Source organism: Taudactylus pleione, unplaced genomic scaffold, assembly GCF_031769625.1.
Source record: "Taudactylus pleione unplaced genomic scaffold, aTauple2 ptg000214l, whole genome shotgun sequence".
In the NCBI taxonomy this organism is placed as follows: domain Eukaryota; kingdom Metazoa; phylum Chordata; class Amphibia; order Anura; family Myobatrachidae; genus Taudactylus; species Taudactylus pleione.
The window spans coordinates 7706236-7722983 of NW_028284616.1; positions in this window are offsets into that span (position 1 = coordinate 7706236).

Consider the following 16748-nt stretch of genomic DNA (forward strand, 5'->3'; position numbering starts at 1 on the left):
ATCATTTCAGCACCAGGGTCTGCCACACGACTGTGGCTGAAATTATTGGTTTGTTTGGGCCCCCACAAAACAAGCTGGCAATTAATCTGTCCCTGCACAAACTGGCTCTACGGAGGCAAGTTGTCGTCATCATCTTCCTCATCCACCGATTCCTCACTATCTTCAGTGTTGTGTACATCCTCATCCTCACAGAGTATTAATTTGTCCCTGCTGGAATCCACCACCACAGGTCCCTCTGTGTGTTCTCGGGACTGGTCTCCCTGGAAGAGTTGATAACTCATTTTGATGAACATCATCTTCTCCACATTTTGTGGAAGCAACCTCCTACGCCTTTCGCTGACAAGGTTCCCGGCTGCACTATACACTCTTTCGGAGTACACACTGGAGGGGGGGCAACTCAGGTAAAATAGAGCCAGTTTGTACAGGGGCCTCCAAATTGCCTCTTTTTCCTGCCAGTACAGGTACGGACTGTCTGACATGCCTACTTGGATGCTGTTACCGATGTAATCCTCCACCATTCTGTCAATGGTGACCGTATCATATGCAGTGACAGTAGACATGTCAGAAATTGTTGCCAGGTCCTTCAGTCTGGACCAGATGTCCAAACTTGGTCCTGCCTGCCCTGCATCACCACCAGCAGGTTGTTTAGGATACCTAAGTTTTTTCCTGGCAGCCTCAGTTGTGGGAGAAAATGAAGAAAGAGCTGTTGACGTGTCACGTTCCGCTTCAGCTGACAGTGTTTTCACCAGCAGGTCTTTGCACCTCTGCAGGCTTGTGTCAGCCAGAAAGAGAGACACCACATAGGCTTTAAACCTAGGATCGAGCACGGTGGCCAAAATGTAGTGGTCTGATTTCAACAGATTGACCACCCTGGAATACTGGCAAAGCAAATGAAGGGCTTCATCCACAAGTCCCACATGCCGAGTGGAATCGCTCCATCTTAGCTCCTCCTACACTTTTTCCAGCTGCTTCTGCAAAAGCCTGATGAGGGGAATGACCTGACTCAAGCTGGCAGTGTCTGAACTGACTTCACGTGTGGCAAGTTCAAAGGGCAGGAGAACCTTGCACAACACGGAAATCATTCTCTACTGCGCTTGAGTCAGATGCATACCCCCTCCATTGCCTACATCATAGGTGGATGTATAGGCTTGAATGGCTTTTTGCTGCTCCTCCATCCCCTGAAGCATATAGAGGGTTGAGTTCCACCACGTCACAACCTCTTGCTTCAGGTGATGGCAGGGCAGGTTCAAGAGTGTTTGCTGGTGCTCCAGTCTTCGGCATGCAGTCGCTGAATGGCGAAAGTGGCCAGAAATTTTTCGGGACTCCCAAAGCGTCTCCTGCACGCCCCTGATGTTTTTCAGAAAATTCTGCACCACCAAATTTATTGTGTGAGCAAAACATGGGATGTGCTGGAATTTGCCCGGATGTAATGCCCGCACAATATTGGTGGCATTGTCAGATGTCACAAATCCCCAGGAGAGTCTAAGTGGGCTAAACCACTGGGCGATGATTCTCTTAGTTTCTCTAAGAGGTTGTCGGTGGAGTGCCTCTTACTGAAACCGATGATACACAGCGTAGCCTGCCTTGGAATGAGCTGGTGTTTCTGAGATGCTGCTACTGGTGACGCTGCTGCTGTTGCTACGTAAGGTGATACATCTACCCAGTGGGCTGTCACAGTCATATAGTCCTTAGTCTGCCCTGTTCCACTTGTCCACATGTCCGTGGTTAAGTGGACATTGGGTACAATCGCATTTATTAGGACACTGAGGACACTTTTTCTGACGTTTCTGTACAGTCTCGGTCTCGCCTGCCTAGTGAAGTGGAATCTAGACGGGATTTGGAACTGGGGACACACTACCTCCATCAATTGTCTAAATCCCACTGCACTAATGGCGGATACCGGACCCACGTCTAACACCAACATAGCTGTCAAGGCCTCAGTTATCCATTTTTACTGTTTAGTAAAAGTAGTGGTGTTCCTACTTCCTCCCTGGATGATGAACGACTCCCAGCAGCAGTGGCAGCAGTAGGCATAGCAATGCAGGATCCTCCGGAGGAATCCCGGATAGGAGAGTCAGTCATGCCAGTAACATGGCCTGCAGGACTACTTCTGATCCTGACTAAGGAGGAAATTGATGAGGAGGGAGTTGACGGTGTGGTTTGCAGGTTCTTGGATACAACAGGACAAAGGGATTTAGGTGTCCCTGGACTGCTTATGGTCTTAGCCAAAGTCTCTGAACTTGACAGTACCTTTTTATGAACGCGCTGCAGGTGACGTATAAGGGAGGATGTTCCTAGGTGGTTAACGTCCCTACCCCTACTTATTTCACCTTTACATATGGTACATATGGCAAGACAGTTGTTGTCCGGATTTGGATAGAAATATTTCCAGACCAAAGAGGTGGAATGTTTGGTCTTCTGCCCAGGCATGACCATGATGGGCTTTTTCATCCCACGGATATCAACTGTCTCCCCCGGAACCTGATTTAAACAAACCACATCACCATCAGAATCCTCCTCGCCAACTTCCTCCTCAGCGCCAGCTACACCAGTATCCTCATCCTGTTGTACTTCAACAGTGACATCTTCAATTTGCATATCAGCAAGTGGATTGTGGGTGCTCCTTCCAGCACTTGTAGAGGGCGTGCAAATGGTGGAAAGAGTCACCTCTTCCCGTCCAGTGCTGGGAAGGTCAGGCATCGCAACCGCCACCACACTTGGACTCTCCTTGGGGATTTGTGATATCTACTTAGAACGCACAGTTCTTTGCTGTGCTTTTGCTAGCTTAACTCGTTTGATTTTTGTAGCGGGAGGAGGGCTTCCATAGTCATGTGAAGCTGAACCACTAGTCATGAACATAAGGAAAGACCTTAGCCGTTCCTTGCCAATCCGTGTCATAAATGGCATATTGGCAAGTTTACGTTTCTCTTCAGATGATTTAAATGTTTTTTTTAAGGTCATTTTCCTGAACTTTGTCATTTGGGATTTTATATGCCCTCTACTATGACATTGGGCTTCGACTTTGGCAGACGATGTTGATGGCATTTTATCATCTATGTCATGACTAGTGGCAGCAGCTTCAGCACTAGGAGGAAGTGGTTCTTGATCTTTCCCTATTTTATTTTTATCGGACAGTTTTGTCCTCCATTTATTTTATATTGATATATACGTGCGGCTAAGGTGCACACAAACACAGAAAAGAAGAATTTTTTATTTTTTTTGGAGCGCACTTTGGGGGTTACACCACCCTTTAAGAAATGAGCCAGCCGGCCCTTTACTTATGACACAGGTGCACGCTTGGCGCTGCTCCTTTGTTGATGCACGTGTGGCTACAGCACACACAGGGCCTGATTCAGACCCGGTCGCAAGCGCCGATCGCGCGCAACTGGGTCAATGGTGGCCCAGAGCGCATGTTCATGATGGAGCCAGCTCCATCATGTGCATACGCGAGACCCAGATAGCGACAGGCAATCCGTCGCTCTGGGTCTGGCACTAAAGGCAGCATGCTGTCGATGTTGAGTGACAGCTCGCCCCCTTTGGTGGGCGGGCCGGGGGGATGGCTGCCCAAACGGAGGTGTTCCCATGAGAATGCCTACTGCCTGGGGGCGGCCCCACTGACATCACAAGTGATGTCAGTGGGAGAGCTTTCGGCTATGTTTGAGCCGAAAGCTCTCTAGGGCTTACGGCCACGAGACCCTACCACAAGGGTCTCGTCACAAGCCCGATGGTCGCGATGGTCTTGACCATCGTGACCATCATCCTGGCCACTTGCATTATCTGTGGGCGGCAAACCACAGCAATCCAAGCGGCCGGGAGGCTGCTCAATAAAAAAAAAAGACACCCTTATTCAGAGCGAGCGCTCTGTCAGAGCATCCGGCTCTGAATCAGGGCCACAATTCACAACAAAAAAAGAAGAATTTTTTATTTTTTTGAAGTGCACTTTGGGGTTACACCACCCTTTAAGAGATGAGCCAGGTGGCCCTTTACTTATGACACAGGCGCATGCTTGGCGCTGCTCATTTGTTGATGCACGTGTGGCTACAGCGCACACAATTCACAACACAGAAAAGAAGAATTTTGTATTTTTTGGAGTGCACTTTGGAGGTTACACCACCCTTTAACAGACTTATGACACAGGCGCACACTTGGCACTGCTCCTTTGTTGATGCACGTGTGGATACTGTGCATACGTTTCACACAAACAGAAAAAAAGAAGAATTGTTTCTTTTTTGTGGAGCACACTTTGGGGGGTTACGCCACCCTTTAATGGACATATGACACAGGCACACGCTTGGCGCTCCTCCTTTGTTGATGCATGTGCGGCTACAGCGCACACAATTCACAACACAGAAAAGAAGAATTTTTTATTTTTTGTGGAGCACACTTTGGGGGTTTACACCCCTCTTTAACAGACTTATGTCACAGGCGCAGGCTTGGTGCTGCTCCTTTGTTGATGCACGTGTGGCTACTGCGCATACATTTCACATACAAACACAGAAAAAAAAGAATTGTTTATTTTTTGTGGAGCGCACTTTGGGAGTTACACCACCCTTTAACAGACTTATGACACAGATGCACGCTTGGCGCTGCTCCATTGTTGATGCACGTGCGGCTACAGCGCACACAATTTACAACACAGAAAAGAAGAATTTTAAATTTTTTTTGGAGTGCACTTTGGTGGTTACACCACCCTTTAAGAGATAAGCCAGCCAGCCCTTTACTTATGACACAGGTGCACACTTGGTGCTGCTCCTTTGCTGATGCACATGTGGCTACAGCGCACACAATTCACAACACAGAAAAGAAGAATTTAAATTTTTTTTTCGAGTGCACTTTGGGGGTTACACCACCCTTTAACAGAATTATGACACAGGCGCACATTTGGTGCTGCTCCTTTGTTGATGCACATGCAGCTACAGCGCACACAATTCACAACACAGAAAAGAAGAATTTTAAAAAATTTTTGGAGTGCACTTTGGGGGTTACACCACCCTTTAACAGGCTTATGACACAGGCGCACGCTTGGCGCTCCTCTTTTGTTGATGCACGTGCGGCTACAGTGCACACAATTCGCAACACAGAAAAGAAGAACTTTTTATTTTTTGTGGAGCACACTTTGGGGGGTTACACCACCCTTTAACAGACTTATGACACAGGCGCAGGCTTGGCGCAGCTCCTTTGTTGATGCACGTGCGGCTACTGCGCATACATTTCACATACAAACAGAAAAAAAATATTGTTTATGGGACACTGCACAACACAAACAGAAAAAAAAGATTTGTTTCTTTTTTGTGGAGCACACTTTGGGGGGTTACACCACCCTTTAACAGACTTATGACACAGGCGCACGCTTGGCACTGCTCCTTTGTTGATGCATGTGCGGCTACAGCACACACAATTCACAACACAGAAAAGAAGAATTTTTAATTTTTTTTGGAGTGCACTTTGGGGGTTACACCACCCTTCAACAGACTTATGACACAGGCACATGCTTGGCACTGCTCCTTTGTTGATGGACGTGCGGCTACAGCGCACACAATTCACAACACAGAAAAGAAGAATTTTAAAAAAAATTGGAGTGCACTTTGGGGGTTACACCGCCCTTTAACAGACTTATGACACAGGCGCACTTTTAGTGCTGCTCCTTTGTTGATGCACGTGATTCTACAGCGCACACAATTCACAACACAGAAAAGAAGAATTTTTTTAAAAAAATTAAGTGCACTTTAGGGGTTACACCACCCTTTAAGAGATGAGCCCGCCGGCCCTTTACTTATGACACAGGCGCACGCTTGACGCTGCTCCTTTGTTGATGCTCGTGCAGCTACAGTGCACACATTTCACAAACACAGAACTAAATGGTTGTTTTGCACTTCAGGGAGCACCCCTGATGGACAGATCACCCCATGGACAACACTACAACACCCCTTTAGGACTACAGCCTTTATGGGACACTGCACAACACAGCCCAGCCAGCCCCTATAGACTTTTGGAGTTTACACAGCCATTATGGACAACTGACTGCACAACACAGCCCAGCCTGCCCATATGGACAACAGCAGCACATTGGGGCTTACACCACCCTTTAACAGACTTATGACACAGGCGCGCGCTTGGTGCTGCTCCTTTGTTGATGCACGTGAGGCTTCAGCGCACACAATTCGCAACACAGAAAAGAAGAATTTTTTTTTTTTGAAGTGCACTTTGGGGGTTACACCACCCTTTAAGAGATGAGCCAGCCGGCCCTTTACTTATGACACATGTGCTCCTTTGTTGATGCTCGTGCAGCTACAGTGCACACAATTCACAAACACAGAAATAAATGTTTTTTTTGCACTTGGGGGAGCACCCCTGATGGACAGATTACCCCCTGGACAACACTACAACACCCCTTAGGACTACAGCCTTTATGGGACACTGCACAACACAAACAGAAAAAAAAGAATTGTTTCTTTTTTGTGTAGCACACTTTGGGGGTTACACCACCCTTTAACAGACTTATGACACAGGTGCATGCTTGGCACTGCTCCTTTGTTGATGCATGTGCGGCTACAGCGCACACAATTCACAACACAGAAAAGAAGAATTTTAAATTTTTTTTGGAGTGCACTTTGGGGGTTACACCACCCTTTAACAGACTTATGACACAGGCACACGCTTGGCACTGCTCCTTTGTTGATGGACGTGCGGCTACAGCGCACACAATTCACAACACAGAAAAGAAGAATTTAAAAAAATTTTGGAGTGCACTTTGGGGGTTACACCGCCCTTTAACAGACTTATGACACAGGCGCACTTTTAGTGCTGCTCCTTTGTTGATGCACATGAGGCTACAGCGCACACAATTCACAACACAGAAAAGAAGAATTTTTTTTTTTTTTTTAAGTGTACTTTGGGGGTTACACCACCCTTTAAGAGATGAGCCCGCCGGCCCTTTACTTATGACACAGGTGCACGCTTGACACTGCTCCTTTGTTGATGCACGTGCAGCTACAGTGCACACAATTCACAAACACAGAAATAAATGTTTTTTTTGCACTTCGGGGAGCACCCCTGATGGACAGATCACCCCCTGGACAACACTACAACACCCCTTTAGGACTACAGCGGACACTGCACAACACAGCCCAGCCAGCCCCTATAGACTTTTGGAGTTTACACAGCTATTATGGACAACTGACTGCACAACACAGCCCAGCCAGCCCATATGGACAACAGCAGCACAACACAGTCCAGCCAGCCCATATGGACAACAGCAGGACAACACAGCCCAGCCAGCCCCTATGGACTTTGGAGGAGTGGACACAACCCGTAATGACAACAGCAGCACAACACAACACAGCCCAGCCAGCCCTAACTCCCACCCTCCCTCTTCACTGTCCACAGTCGGAATGAGAAATGTCGCCAACGCAGAGACCTTTTATAGAATCCAAAACCCGTGAGATCCGGAAGGCGGGATGATGACGTTTTGCCTCGATTTCAGTTCCGAATCAGGTGGGAAAACCCGAGCTGGACTCAGTTCCCAACTCGGGATCGGGAGGGCACGGGGGGGTTCGGATTTCAGAAATTCGAACCCGCCCATCCCTAATATATATATATATATATATATATATATATATATATATATATACACTGGTGGCCAAATTTGCGGACACATTTTGAAATTTGAATGTTTTTCATCTTCGAATGCTTATAAAAACTGTTTCACTTCATGCAGTGGAATGATTCATATAACAAATTAAAGGAAATTTAATGCTGAATTCAAAACAATAATCAGAGATCAAATATTTGCATTACAAGGGAAGTTATGCTACTTTCAGTCAGACAAAGAAGTACAGATGCGTGAGATTCAAGAAGCGGATTGTAGTTACTAAAAGCCTATCGGAATCATCGTTCTGAGGACCATTCAGCTGTCGTTTATGAGTAGGTGCAAGGTCATGTTCAAAGGTGGGAAAGGTCAGTTTGGCTGTTTCATTTTGCAGAATAAAGTTGGTTACTGAAGTGCAATTACGGTTGGATGTTTGTGTGTATTGTTTAGTGCTATTGACAGTGTAAAAAATAAATACAACAATGTCGTCCAGGCAAAGTGGTGACTGGTCACCCAGGAAGAGATCCAGGATTGTGGTGTTACGTGAAAATGGTCTTTCGTATGCAGCAATTGCGAGAGAAGTTTGTGGGAATGTGACAACATCAGGAGTACGAAAGTTCTGTTTACGCTATCAAGAAACACAATCGATACAAAACAAAGAAGGAAAAGGCTGGAAAAAGTGCACAACAGCTGTTGATGATAGGAGAATAAAACGATTTTGGGTTAGCTAGGGACAGATGGATGTCATCTGCTGCCGTTAGCAGTGAACTTAGTGCAACTGGTGCTTTTGTCAGTGCAAGAATGGTACGGAGAAGACTAATGGAGGTTGGCCTAAAAGGTAGGATTCCCAGAAAAAAGCCATTGCTGAATAAAAAGCAGCGGCAGAAACGAATACAGTGGGCAAAAGAAAACATTGCATGGACAGAAGGTCAGTGGAAACAAGTGATATAGAGTGATGAAACTAAGATGTCGATATTTGGTAGTGATGGGAGAAAATATGTGAGATGTCACATCGGGGAAGAGCTACATCCAGATTGCATTCAAGCGACAACAAAGAATCCTATAAGTGTTATGATCTGGGCATGTATGACATCAGATGCTGTAGGCCGCCTTTATGTCATAGATGACATACTGAACAGCAGAAAGTACATTGACACCATCCTACAACCAAAACTTCTACGTTCTATCAGGGATCTTTTTCCATATAATGTCCCATTCTTTTTCCAGCAGGATTCAGCTCCCTGCCACACCGCACAGATATGCAAACAGTAGTTCACGGAGAATGACATACAGGTGCTGGGATGGCCAGACCTGAACCCCATAGAACATTTGTGGTTCCGTTTGAAAAAACTGGTACATCTGAGGCGTCCATCTAATAAAAGACAATTAATTGAGGCTATAATTGTCTCATGGCACCACATAATAAAGAAGGAAGAGCTCCAAACATTGGTTGGCTCAATGCCACGTCGCTGTGCTGCTGTCTTGAAAAATAAAGGATACCCAACGAAATACTGATAGCACAGTAACATTATAAGTACACAGGGATTTTCACCCTAAGGGTTCTATTTACTACAATCCGCAATGGTAATGCAGATTGTAGTGTGATATTACTGAGTGAATTCGCATTGCGAATTCAGGCAATATTACAGGGATTTACTACAAATCCCTTACAGGGACAGCTTGCGATAAAGCTCTGTCCCTGTTAATCCCCTTCGGAGCCTTATCACTGGGCCTCCAGTGATGTTCTCCATTCCTCCGGTCAGGTGATCTCCCATACTGCACTGGGGCCCGATCACCTGACCGGGCAGCAGTGCACTGTGGGAGACCAGCTGACCAGAGGGGAGTCATCACCGAAGGCCTGATCACCGGTCCCTGGAGTCAGGTAAGTAATAATTTTTTTTTTTTTTTTACAGTAATCAGCTTGTGGTCTGTTTAGACCACACAGCTGATTACAGGGACCGACTCTCGGCTCTGCTCTCCCCGTAAGAGCAGGGCAGGAGGCCGGTAACCGGGGGAGACCCTTGATAACGCCACCTCCAGGTGGCGTTATTATCACAGGGCTTTCCCCGGTATTTTTTTCACATTTATTTTTAGTAACTATGGTCAGATCACATTTCCCATTACAGTTATGGGAAATGCGATCTGCTTTACTAAAAATAAGTGATACTTAGGGGTTGGAGTAGAATTTTACGAATTCTACTCCAATTGCCCTGTAATAACTATAGATGAAACTAAAATAATGTGAAAAGGGTGTGAAAACACCCTTTTTCACATTATTTTAGTAAAAATAATGTTGATAAATAGAGCCCTAAGTGTTGTTTTCACTGCATAACTTCCCTTGTAATGCAAATATTTTACCTCTGTTTATTGTGTTGAATTCAGCATTGAATTTCCTTTCATTTGATATATGAATCATTGCACTGCATGAAGTGTAACAGTTTTTCTAAGCATTCGAAGTTGAAAAACATTCCAATTTCAAAAAGTGTCCACAATTTTTACCACCACTGTATATATAGGGAAATCAGGAAGCGCTATACTGGGCACTCACAATGTATACAAATCACTGGTCCAACAATATGGCACCCTGCAGCACACAACCCTATGTGATGGACCTCACAAATACTTGAATCTATATATGTGAGGTCAAAGAACCACCCTAATTACACCTGTTAGGGCTGGTAGTAAAGGAAAGGGATAGATATAAACTCACAGATCAGAAAAAAGACACAGTCAGCGCTAGCATAAGTCACATACAATGCAGATATATATCAATACTATAAATTGGCACTACAATCAACTGCCCAGATTCAGTGTCTGGGAAGGCTATAGTGCTGTATACACCAGGGCCGTAGCTAGGGTACTGCGGCCGGTGCCATCGAACAGGGCACCACAGGTCATGGGGCGCTGTTTGGGCCCGTCAAATTTTTGTTTATTATCATTCTCACTTGTTGCTTCTTCTTATTTCATCCACAGCATCTCCTGGCTTCCCTATCTCTTCCCTGGCCCTTCCCCATGAGGCCATTCCCCTGTTTTGGGTGCATGATGTCCCTTTGAAAAATGAGGGGGGCGCCAGTGCTCTTTCTGGCACAGGGCACCAAAAGTCTAGTTACGGCTCTGGTATACACTAATCAAATGGAGAGGTATACAGGGGGACTGGACCTCACACCGTCCTGAGAGAGCTGCGATGCACAATCCAGAGAAAATGGGCGCCAGAGACATAAGAGTCCATAGGAGGAAACAGCTCAGCAAAGCCAGACCTTAGCGGAAAGGCACGTTGAGCTGAGGGGAGGAGCCACTAAACAGGGAAGGCTGCCTCCCCTGGCCGGCAATTAACCCCCGGGATGCTGGCTCCTGCGCCAACTACAAGTCCCTGGTGGTCTAGTGGAAGCACAGGGTATGGAAGGCCTGCCTCCACAGCCAGCACCTCTGGTCTGTCCCCAGAGACCGGAGGTTTGGACTGCTGACATGGTGCTCTTACCTGTCCCCGTATGTCTGGCAGCAGTCCGGGATGTCCCACGGGGCCCAGCTAGCACAGACCCCGGGGTCCCGCCGAGATCCCCAGATCTGTACTAGCGTCGTAGCGCCGGAGAAGTGGCGGAGCGGCAGTGCAGATGTCCTATGGACAGTATGCCACTGTCGGCTTTGAAGATGATAAAAATTATTACATCATAAAATAAAACAGCTTTGGGGCTGCTAATTAGCTCCCCTGCATCAAACAGTGACCCGACTCCGGCCGGGCACCAACTTAAACTGAGGTGCCTCTGGCTCGGGGGCAAGGTATAGGAGGAATGGACCGGTGCATCCTGAAAACAGAGCTGTTAACTGTGTGGTGCCCGGGATCGAGATCCAGCTATACCCCAAGGTCTCTCTGTGGAGCCTATGGACCCTGAAGAAAATGCATTCTGCATCAATGGATTCAGCCCACCCCACCCTCTCTTTCTATGTTCAAAGAGAAACTATTTTTTGTCGTTAGCATGGACTAGATTGAATCATCCTTTTATAAGACTGACAAAACAGAACATTTCTTTTCCATTTGGGAAAGTTTTATTGACACTTTGCATGATGATCTTAAAAAACAAATTCAGTGTTGCTGTAAATCTCCATTGTGGAAGGAGACCAGGATGCTGCTTCAAAACCTCCAAATTACTTTCATTTTATGTCTAGCGTTGGAGTTCTGACTCAGGCGTGTGTGACTCACTCTTCTTTCTTTTCTTTTATTCTTCCTTCCTTTTTCTCTTTTTTTTGGTTTCCTTTCCTTCTACTTCATCTTTGTTTCTTTTCTTTTTGCTTTCTTTCTATTCTCCGTTCCACTTGGGACTTGTGGATGAAGCCCTTCATTCGCTTTGCCAGGATTCGAGGGTGGTCCATCTGTTGAAATCAGACCACTACATTTTGGCCACTCTGCAAAAAAAACAAAAAAAACAAATTCTGTGACTTTAGCTGTTTTTATGCTTTTTTCCAAAAAAATACAGATCCAAAACACAAAACACGGAAGTGTTTTTTTTTCAAAACCAATCCAGATACAAAACCAAAACACAAAATACGAAAAGTGGCCGGTGCACACCCCTAGTTACAGATAATGATTATTTTAGACAACAATAAGATTATATACAGAATGTTCTTTAATATTTTGTATGCTTCTTTACTATGTATGTTAATCTGTAATACTATTAATGTAATACTGAAATTATTTTGTGTATTGATTCACCAAGATATTGATATTTTATTTATATTGTACTATGCCCTCATTCAGACCCGCTGGCAATCGCTATGCGCTCACAAGCGGGTCGATAGTGAGGACCTGCGCAGTGCTCGCAGTGCGCGTGTGCAATCCCCAGAGCAAGCCGGACAAATGGAGGCGTTCCAGTGATGTCAGTAGGGAGCTTCCTGCTCTGTTAGAGCAGGAAGCTACCTGGGGCTTGCTGTAGACAAAACTTTACCGCAAGGGTCTCGTTGCAAACCCCAATGGTCACGATGGTCTCGACCATCGCGACCATCACCTGTTCACTTGCTAAAGCTGTGGGTGGTCACCCACAGCTTAGCGAGCGGCCAGGAGGCTGCCTTTCAAAACAAAAGCGGCCGCCCTCATTCAGAGTGAGCAAAAAGCGAGCGCTCGCTCTGAATGAGGGCGGCCACTTTTGTTTGAATTTGTCACTCGCTCCGGGGCTTGCACACGTGCACTGCGAGCACTGCGCGTGCACAGGCCCCCACCATCGATCCGTTTGCGAGCGGGTCTGAATGACGGCCTAAGTGTCCTGTTTACTTTTCCTCGATGTACAATGTGATAGTTTGATATTGTAACCAGTATATCCCAATGGTATTTATATATTTGTTTTCGGTTTACTTTTTCAGCTCTATAGAAAACAAGAAATATGAAACATATTCTTGATGTATAATGTACCATATATACTGTGTTTTCAATAAAACATTTTTGAAAAACCAACAGATCAAAGTCCAAGGGATATATTTTTAAAGGTTGATTATAACTCTATCTAAATCAATTTTGTCACCTGGGCTAAATCGCACATTTACTAACAGACAATTTTTATACTGATTTTTAAATGTTAGTAAATGTGCGATTTAGCCCCTGAAACAAAAGATTGATTTAGAATTAAAATCGATCAAAATCAATCAAAATCGCCCTTTAGTAAATTTACCCCCAACATCTGTACGTCAGTTATGTGTTTGCTATTACTTCTCATAGGAGTTAGTACCTTTATATGCATCCTGACTGTATCACATGGCTGAGCAGCTTATCCTGGTGTCTGGGCAGGTGATGCAGCTGCTGCCGCTTTCAGCGCTTCCACGGTGTTCTACAAAGAGAAGCAGATACTGTGTCACACCCTCTCAGTCACATCACGTCATCTAGTGGAGCAGATACTGTGTCACACCCTCTCAGTCACATCACGTCATCTAGTGGAGCAGATACTGTGTCACACCCTCTCAGTCACATTAGGCCATCTAGTGGAGCAGATACTGTATCACACCCTCTCAGTCACATCACGTCATCTAGTGGAGCAGATACTGTGTCACACCCTCTCAGTCACATCACGTCATCTAGTGGAACAGATACTGTGTCACACCCTCTCAGTCACATCACGTCATCTAGTGGAGCAGATACTGTATCACACCCTCTCAGTCACATTAGACCATCTAGTGGAGCAGATACTGTGTCACACCCTCTCAGTCACATTAGGCCATCTAGTGGAGCAGATACTGTGTCACACCCTCTCAGTCACATTAGGCCATCTAGTGGAACAGATACTGTGTGACACCCTCTCAGTCACATTACGCCATCTAGTGGAGCAGATACTGTCACACCCTCTCAGTCACATTACACCATCTAGTGGAGCAGATACTGCATAACACCCTTTCAGTCACATTAGGTCATCTAGTGGAGCAGATACTGTGTCACACCCTCTCAGTCACATTAGGCCATCTAGTGGAACAGATACTGTGTCACACCCTCTCAGTCACATTAGGCCATCTAGTGGAACAGATACTGTGTCACACCCTCTCAGTCACATTACGCCATCTAGTGGAGCAGATACTGTGTCACACCCTTTCAGTCATATTAGGCCATCAAGTGGAGCAGACTGGCAGCTGTGATTATTACATATATAATCTGCGATAAGAGAAATCCCCATAGCTAAGCTCACAGCTACAATACTTCTCCTTGTACAAAAAGAACATTGTAATATATTGTGGCCTATGTGACCCTAACCAATCCCATGCTCATCACTTATGCAGTGGTATATATACAGGGGAGTAGTGAGGGTGGTTCCAGTTGAGCATGAGCTCCGGGTACCAAAATGGACAGAGGGCACCATCCAGAGTTTGGGAATTCATGGGGCGCTACATAGTATGATGGCCGCCTGTTAGTTTTATCTCGGTTAGTTTGCTCTATATTATAAATAAGTTACAGATTTTTTTAAAATATTGGGAGACCTGAAATAATAATAATGGTGGTAGACAGAACATGACATGATTAATAGTACTCTCATTAATATAGGTACAATGTATATTAGTGAAGTTGGAGCATAGCTGAGAATGGAGCTTCCCATAGGTGTTCCCACTCCAGTGAAAGCTACTTGGGGCATTCATTGCAGTAATAAGATGTGCACCCTGTGGAATCTCACTGTAGCACATGTATCCTGTCAACATAAGTTAAATGATCAGAATATATAATGCAATTTTCTCTACTGATTGCTAACAATTTATAACAATGATTCAAAGGAGATAAAAGTTAGATATAAATAAAGTGACAAAGGAGCTACCCCTTAATGTCAGATAGTGTATCACCGAAGCATTCTAATCCCCCAGTGGGACCTCAATGCCCAGCATGATACTGCCACTGTTTGCTGTTTTTCTCTTCACTTCAGTATTCCCCTACAGGCTGGCCATACCCCACTGGCACAGTTCAGTACAGGGAGGAGGGGGCACCATGACATGCACTTTTTCCGGGCACCATGGTTCCATGCTACTCCTCTGGATATATACAGATTACAGGGAGCCCCGCTACCACCTGCCAACCTAACTACTGCCAGGGCTAGACGCATGACACATCGATGCACCCTGCCGTACAAAATCTAAGTACTAGATACTGAACCTATATACTCGGCAAAGGCCACAGGTAGGTATACCAGTACATTACAGTGACCTGAAGGTGTATTACCCCACATAGAACTGTTTTGTTTTTTTCTTTGTATTAGCAATTACCCATATTGTCTTTAAATAAATTGTCTACATAATAAATGAGCCATTTAGTAGAGTTGGGCAATAACCCACCAGGTGCAGCTGGGAAAGTGCCCTGACTGTGCTATAATAGGTGTAACACAAACCCTAAGGGAGGTGATGGTCCTGTTATACTCAGTCATCTCCTGCAGGTGTTCTGTCCGGAGCGCTATAGGGAAAAGGAGTACAGTTATATAGTAGGTCAGAGGACAAACACACAGACCACAACCTCCAGCATGGCCCCTTCCACCAGGTACACAGTGCTCCTGTACATCCCACGCAATGGATGACCTGGGATAGACGCCCTTCTCTGCAATTAGTTCAGCACCAGTGACTGCAATCATACCTGGTGTGGGAAGTGCTTTTTAGCTGGAAAAACCAATAAAATTTGTTCCCCTTTACTGGCCAGTAAAGTGCTGATAAATCACAGTGTTCTCCACCTCTTCCCATGTACCTGAAGCCCACGCAGGTGGCAATGAGGGCTGTCTGCAGATGGCATTAGCTGCAGGGACCAAACATGGTAAATCTGACAGTTTCCCAGCCTCCATAGAAACCTATGGGGGTGCGGCTGCTGTTGGAAATACAGAGACCGCAGCCTATATGGAGATAGCTGCTGCGTTCACTCCATGTGGGATGATAGCTAAATACGGGTGTTTTCATGGGATATAACACAAATATTATTTGACAAATAGGTTCCTATATCAACTGGTGACCAGCACCTGAAGGCCTCAGTGATATCACTGGTAACAAGCACCTGATGGGCACAAGTCAGGCCTCAGTGATGTTACTGGTAACCAGAGCCTGATGGGCACATAGGTCAGGTGTCAGTAATGTCACTGGTAACCAGCACCTGATGGGCACATGTCAGGTGTCAGTGATGTCACTGGTAACCAGAGCCTGATGGGCACAAAGGTCAGGCCTCAGTGATGTCACTGGTAACCAGCACCTGATGGGCACAGGTCAGGTCTCAGTGATGTCACTGGTAACCAGCACCTGATGGGCACAGGTCAGGTCTCAGTGATGTCACTGGTAACAAGCACTAGATGGGAACATACATCAGGCCTCAGTGATGTCACTGGTAACCAGAGACTGATGGGCACAAGTCAGGTCTTAGTGATGTCACTGGTAACCAGCACCTGATGGGCACAGGTCAGGTGTCAGTGATGTCACTGGTAACCAGCACCTGATGGGAACATACATCAGGCCTCAGTGATGTCACTGGTAACCGAGCCTGATGGGCACAGGTCAGGCATCAGTGAGGTCACTGGTAACCGAGCCTGATGGGCACAGGTCAGGCATCAGTGAGGTCACTGGTAACCAGAGCCTGATGGGCACAAGTCAGGTCTTAGTGATGTCACTGGTAACCAGCACCTGATGGGCACAGGTCAGGTCTCAGTGATGTCACTGGTAACCAGAGCCTGATGGA